Here is a 6,104-nt window from a genome sequence, read left to right as displayed (position 1 = left end):
TCTCTCAGTGCTCGAGGTTTTATTTTAGTGCATACATCAGTTGTAGCTAGTCAAGGTCTGCTAAATCCTGGGAAAAAAGAAATGCTCTTTGCTGTAGAGGTCCTTATTTATAAAGTGTCCTCAGTGCAGTTCCTTAGTGCATGGCTGCACCTCTTACAACAGATTTGCATTTTATGTGTCCATGTGTGTGTTTGTGCATGATGCAGCTGTGTTGCAAGTTCAGTCCATTTGGTGTAAGAGTTGTGGGCTTTGCTTCTTCTGCCTTGTTACATTGCGCTTTTTTTATTATTATTTTATTATTAATGCAGAAGGAGGATTGAATTCAAAAGCCTTAATTGGAAGAGATATTTTGCACTAACTTCTGCTCTGTCAACCAAGCCTGAATTATGATAGTGCATTGTGCGTATTGACCTCATCTCTAGTTATTCCTGCATTCCCTATGTGTAAACCTTCCTGAAAAGCCAGGCTTCTTCTGTGCTTACCGCTTTCTTTTGTAAGAAAATTATGGTTGCGATGTTGAAATTCCAGAATTGTTTACCAAGATATTTATAAATCAGATATTTATAAAAAAAAAATTGTCATCTGTGCCCACTGGACTGCAAAGCTTCAGCTGCTATGTTTTATTGCTGTTTGTGAACAGATTAATTTATTTTATCATTTTGGAGTGTATGCATCGTTACAGCTTCCGCCAAAGCAGTGTGCAGAGAAGTTTTTAGCATTGAGAAAGCTCTGACATTTCATGTAGTTGTGTGTTAAAGAAAGAAAAAAAGTGAAGGAGCAGATACTTTATGCATTAAGTTATGCACCTTTAAGAGTGCGTTCACATTAAGGCTCCTTGGCCATGTTGTAAAGCACTGCTAAATACAGCTGTGTTTTTGTTGATGCTGCAAGAAGCATTGCTTGCACAGCATGCTGTGGAGCTTTCCTACTTAACTGTATTGTCTTTTACATTCTCTGTGTAGCGGTGGGCTTGCAAAGACATGCAGACCCTTTGTATGAGCATTGTTTGTGCTGAAGTGGATTGATGTGTGCTTAAAGTTGTGTTAGAGCAGACGTGACCAGTTCCCATGTTTAAAAAAAAGTGCAGAATTATCACGCCTGCTTGTCTGCTGCAGTTGGCTAACTGGTTGACACTGCCTTCTGCTGTGCTGTTGCCACCCGAGTGTTTCAGAGTTCCTTTTGACAAACTGAGAGAAGTTTCTATAAGAGCTTCGTTGTTGGCTCATAGAAATAAAGAGAGCCTATCACCACTCTTCTTTAGGTTTGTGCCTTATTTTCTGTTTGAGTTCTTATATGCACTTCTTTAAGTAACTGCTTGCTAAGTTGGAACAGGAGGAAGCACGCCTTAATGAACATTTGATAGGTTAGCCTAGTGATTACCTTGATGATGGTGTTAATTAGCAAAACACAACCATACACAGGATCATCACTGGTAGCAGACAAGTGACACAGGCCAAGTCAAAGTTGGCATGTTTTGATGGGATAACTTATTCTCATCATGACGAGACCACTCGAACTGAAAGAACTTTTAAATGATGTAAAAATAAATACAGGTACCGCCATCACCAGCTAGTATCGGAGTTAGAATGCATGAACTGACACTGATTTTTGTGTGTGGATCACGGACAATTCCACTATCACTCCCCGCTAAGACGGCGCTAATACAAAACCCTGCCCCTTACTAAGACAACGCTAAGTCAGAATCCTGCCGATGCTCATGTCCATTAATTTGCATGCAGGCGAAATTAGCATACACTTCGGTTCAGCTGAATCGAAACGCAAAGGAATAGAGCAGTCTACTGGGCTGCCTGAAGAGCTAAGGGTGTCAACTGCAAACCACCACCAGTGCTGTCCCCTTTCCTTCTCTCCCTCATACATAGAGGGGAAAAATCGCCTAACTGTATACTATGCCAGAGGAACCTCAGGAACCTTTATGGAGGGCAAGAGGCCACAGTCAGAACTGGGCATGGTCTTACTGATTGGTTTCCGATTGCGAAAGGGGTAAGGCAAGGCTGCATACTGTCGCCCTGCCTATTTAACCTATATGCAGAGTGCATCATGAGGAAGGCCGGTCTAGACGAGTCTTCAGCTGGAGTGAAGATTGCTGGAAAACGTATCAACAACCTTAGATATGCGGATGTTACCACTTTAATGGCAGAAAGTGAAGTGGAACTCAAGAGACTTCTGATGCGCGTACAAGAAGAGAGTGAGAAGTTTTGGCTTAAACTGAACATTAAAAAGACGAAGATCATGGCGTCTTGCCCTATCAAGTCCTGGAGCATCAATGGACAAGAAGTGGAAGCTGTGACAGATTTTCTGTTCTTGGGCGCCAAGTTTACCTCGGAAGGAGACTGCAGCCATGAAATTAGGAGACGCCTGCTTCTGGGAAAGAGAGCAATGGTTAGCCTTGACCGCCTAGTAAAGAGCAGAGACATTAGTCTGCCAACCAAGATCCGTATAACCCGTGCTATGGTCTTTCCAGTTGTGATGTATGGATGCGAGAGTTGGACTGTGAAAAAGGCTGACCGCCGAAGAATTGACGCGTTTGAATTGTGGTGCTGGCGAAGGCTCTTAAGAGTTCCTTGGACTGCCAGAAGATCAAATCAGTCGATATTGTCGACCATAAACCCTGACTGCTCATTGGAGGGTCAAATTCTAAAGTTAAAGCTCAGCTACTTTGGTCATCTGATGAGAAGAGAGGAGTCGCTGGAGAAAGATTTGATGTTGGGAAAGGTTGAGGGTCGCCGGAGAAGGGGTAGGCAGCGAACGCGATGGTTAGATGGCATTCTCGAGGCATTGCAGATGAAGCTATGTGATGTTAAGAAGATAGTGAGAGACCGGAAAGCGTGGCGTGACATGGTCCATAGGGTCACAAAGAGTCGGACACGACTGAACGCCTGAACTGAACTGAACTGTATACTATGCCGAAGTACCAGAGCTGATTTCAGGCAGACCTACCAAATTTGCCCTAATCAACCTAAACCCTCCTTTAGGAGTAGAATCAGGAGCGATGGGAGGCCGCTCTGCACAGCTCACAACCGGAACTACAGCTCCGCATCGTGGATGGACTGGGCCTTGAAGGATGCCATGGTCCAAATATGCCCTGTCATCTAGAGCGGTCGAGGGCGCGCCGTCCCTACCCTACCTTCGCCAAGCCACCTAAGTGGCTCAAAGGTTTGCCGCCACTACCACCACTTACGAGCGCGAGATCGTACAACACAGCATTGGTAACGCTGGTGCAACAGTACCAGGGAGGTAGGTGAAGGGTGGCTGGTCCTGGCCCTGATGGGGCTGGGATAGGTACGTCAACGACGCTTGCTAGCCTGACACCGGATTTTTATCTGTTGTAGGCCGTCATTGCACCCGCCGCCGCTTAGGCAGACGACGGCCGCGTCTTTCTCTCCCTTTTCTTTTTCTTCTCTACTTTTGTCCGCACGAGGCAGCAGAGGTAGCTCACGTTTCGTTTCGCACGTTAAAGATCCCCAGGTGGTGGAAATTACTCCCTAGACCTCCACTACGGCTCCCCTCTCTCGCTTTCCACTTTCACTCCCCCCTTCCTCCCTTTCCCTTGCCTTACGGCGCGGTTAGGTGTCCGCAGAGCAAGTGTGACATATACTGCGCCTTTCCGTTCCTGCGAACCAATTATTACTAATATATTTATTATATAGGTGGCTCAGCTGCAGAGCCAGTAGCAGGCTCGTGCATTCTCTTTTCCTTCTTGCAGTCACAACGGTGCCAGGGGCGGTGCAAAGCAGACAAGATATTATTAACCCATTGCGTGTCGTCTGCATGCTGCTGCTGCTCCATATTGAAAACAGCTGTGCCGGAGTAGGGTCCGAACCTGACCTCGGCGGCTGCGTTTCGGTGGAGGTGAAACGAAGAGGCGTCCGTGTGACGTGTCAGCGTTGTTGCGGCTGTAGGAAGAAGGAAAAGAAAATGCCCGGGCCTGCTACTGGCTCTGTAGCTAAGCCACCTCCGCTGCCTCAGGCAGACAGAAGAGATAATAGAGAAGAAAGAAAAGGAAGAGAAAAACGCGCGCCGCAACGACAGCCGTCGTTCACCACCGAAGCGGCGGCAGGCGCAATGACGGCCCACAAGAGATTTAAAGATCCCCAGGTGGTCGAAATTACTCCGTAGCCCTCCACTATGGCTCCTCTTTCTCCCTTTCTACTGTCACTCCCTCCTTCCTCCCTTCCCTTGCGGCATGGTTGAGGTGTCCACAGAAAACAAGTGAGACAGTTACCGCGCCTTTTCGTTCTATGCATCAGTTTATTCAATCATATTGAAAACAACATTTTGATTGAAATTACCTTTTTTCTGAAACCTGATCTTTCCCGAAGACTGCTGGTATTTTCGTGCAGCTAATGGCGCAACAAATATATGGGCATAGTAGAAAAAGGCGAAATAATAATTGGTCCACAGGAAAGGAAAGACACGCGGTTTGTGGGGTTAAACGTCCCAAAGCGACTCAGGCTATGAGAGACGCCTTAAGACACACACTTGTGCTGAAATGCGTGGTTCAGGTGTCCACAGAACAAGTGTAGATCGTCTTTCCTTTCATGTGAAACAAAAATATTTCGGACCTGAACCGCACCATAAGGGATGAGGGGAATGTGAAAGTGTAAAAAAAAAACGGAGCCGTACTGGAGGACTGTGGAGTAATTTCGACCCCTGGGGATCTCTAACATATGGTGCACTATCACACGGGCGCCTCTTCGTTTCGCCTCCATCGAGGCGCAGCCGCTGGTGGTTGGGATCGAACCCGGATAGGTCCCCCGGCTAAAGCTCGACTGCCCCGGCTGCAGCACCCATGGAGGTACAGTGCTCTAGCATATTCTAGAGCACCGTAATGGAGGATGGCATCATTCTTCCTCCATGCATTGATTGATTGATTTATAGGAAGGGAATGGAACTGTCTCACTTGTTTTCTATGGACTGATTTATTTTTTATTTAACTGATTTATTTATAGGAAAGGAAGGGCGCGGTAACTGTCTCACTTATTATCTGTGGACACCTGAACCGCGCCGTAAGGGAAGGGAGGAGGGTGGGAGTGAAGGTGGAAAGAGAGAGGGCCGTAGTGGAGGGCTGCGAGGTCGGGTTCGAGCCCGGGTACTCCGGCACAGTATAGTCGGGCGTCTTACCACTGCACCACCCCGGCGGGGCTGTTTTCTATGGACCGATTTATTTTATTTATAGGAAGGGAAAGGCGCGGTAACTGTCTCACTTGATTTCTGTGGACACTGCAACCGCGCCGTAAGGGAAGGGAGGAAAATGGGAGTGAAAGTGGAAAGAGAGAAAGAGGAGCCGTAGTGGAGGGCTACGGAGTAATTTCGACCACCTGGGGATCTTTAACGTGCGCTGACATCGCACAGCACACGACGCCTCTTCGTTTCGCCTCCATCGAAACGCAGCCGCCGAGGTCGGGTTCGAACCCGGGTACTCCGGCACACACACACCTCAACCGCGCCGTAGGGGAAGGGTGGAGGGGGGAGTGAGGGTGGAAAGAGAGAAAGAGGAGCCGTAGTGGTCCATCGAAACGCAGCCGCCAAGGTCGGGTTCGAACCCGGGTACTCCGGCACAGTGGTCGGGCGTCTTACCACTGCACCACCCCGGCGGTGCTTCCTCCAACCACCGACCACGGCCGGTCTCGAGGGAGAGCGCAAGCGCCCTCTCCTTCGAAACCATAAGGAAAAAAAGTTTTTTTTCTTCCTCCATGCTCGAGACCGGCCGTGCACCACCGACCGACCGCAAAGCGGAAAACGGAAACTGCAACCGCGCGGGGAACAAACTATGCTGAACCGTGGCTGAACCAAGGAGGATATCCTCCATGGGCTGAAGCAAGGAGGATATAAAAAAAAAAAAAAACATTTTGTATCCTCCATGGGCTGAACACATCGTTGAACATAATCATTTAAAGATTCATAAACATAACGTTCAATAAGTACATTAAAAGAAAAAGGAAGCCCGAAAAGACATCATTTTCAGAAGATAATGCCGACAAACGTTACTAACGTTAATGACGACTATGACGACTACTCCAGGAAGTAGTATGCATTATCCATTCTAGATGACGCTACCATTTGTAAGTGCCTAAAAGAAGACT

The sequence above is a fragment of the Amblyomma maculatum genome, chromosome 4 (assembly GCF_055883805.1).
Source record: "Amblyomma maculatum isolate TAMU_Amacu chromosome 4, ASM5588380v1, whole genome shotgun sequence".
NCBI lineage: Eukaryota > Metazoa > Arthropoda > Arachnida > Ixodida > Ixodidae > Amblyomma > Amblyomma maculatum.
Note: the sequence above shows the minus strand (reverse complement) of the source record.